The sequence below is a fragment of the Aplysia californica genome, unplaced genomic scaffold, assembly GCF_000002075.1.
Source record: "Aplysia californica isolate F4 #8 unplaced genomic scaffold, AplCal3.0 scaffold00005, whole genome shotgun sequence".
Taxonomy (NCBI): Eukaryota; Metazoa; Mollusca; class Gastropoda; order Aplysiida; family Aplysiidae; genus Aplysia; species Aplysia californica.
Window position 1 is genome coordinate 2,461,233 of NW_004797275.1, and position 1,122 is coordinate 2,462,354.

The 1,122-nt window shown below is 41.5% G+C and overlaps 1 long non-coding RNA gene across 1 annotated transcript in view; it reads right to left on the reverse strand.

Moving 5' to 3' along the window:
• The window catches only part of LOC118477418, a 9,164-nt gene extending 8,416 nt beyond the window's left edge, over positions 1–748 (reverse strand). Inside the window, exon 1 of the long non-coding RNA XR_004858370.1 lies at positions 358–748. This is a non-coding gene — a long non-coding RNA (uncharacterized LOC118477418). The remainder of the gene's footprint in view (positions 1–357) is intronic.
• Positions 749–1,122: the final 374 nt, after the last annotated feature.

Consider the following 1,122-nt stretch of genomic DNA (forward strand, 5'->3'; position numbering starts at 1 on the left):
ACAGAGAGACAGACAGACAGACAGACAGACAGACAGACAGACAGACAGACAGACAGACAGACAGACAGACAGACAGACAGAGAATGAAGGAGAGACAATTAAGTAGAATGAGTTAAAATTCTTTCGAATTTTTAAAGATACTTCGCGTCATACTTATTTCTCACTTCTGCTTTGAGATTTAACTTAAACGTTTCTAAACGTAACTGAGCGGTCAAAGATACGAATCTCCATTTTGCCTGTCCCATAAATAAGAAATCATCAGCGTTAGAAGTAATCTGCAAAAAAACTCAAAAATGAAAACCATTCTGTAATCTATCTCTATCAGGATACACTACTTTATCTTTGGAATGAACTTACCTGGCAGTCCTTTTCTCCTCTTTCCCTGTACTTCTTGAGCAGGTTGCTGACTACTCTGTTTCTTCTCTAAGTCTTCGTAAATTCCTCAAATACCTAGAAACGATTAGAGGGTTCAAAGCACTGCGATTGGAGAAAGAAGATACCCTCTTTTCTGTTTAGAAAAAAAATTGTTTTTGTTAAGACTTTATTCCCCTGATGTGGAAATAATAAAGTATTCTATATCAGATAGTGATTTGTCTCTGATACAATTTTTTTTCGCTTAACCTTTTAGGTACCTACACCAAAGAGCCCTGCTATTTCTTAATGAAGGAGTTAAGTCCAGGCCATGTCCAGATTTTATAGCAGTCACGGCAGCTCGGCACCACTCGTGCGGGCGCGTGCGGTAGTGCCGGGGGCGTTGCCGGAGTGCCACACCCCTCACCTGAATGTGTGGTGACAGGAGGCGAGGACGACGAGCGGCTGGTGAAGGAGGAGGAGGGGTTGTTGAATGGGGAGAGGAGGGGAGATGGGGTTGTGGTAGCTGAGTTCAATGTTAACTCCAGTTTCCAACTAATCCGACATTTGAGAGTATTTGTCAGAGTTGTAAAGGCTGTTGAAAATTCTACCCTGTGGTTAATGCCCGCGCTCATAGAATATTTATACTAACACACGTTTTAGCAACTGCGATTTAGTATTCTATTCTGATTGAAAAACTAACAGTTCACCTGTACAAAACTGGGTGTGCCTCCAAAACAGCTCAGCAACAATAATGCTACAGGAAACAAT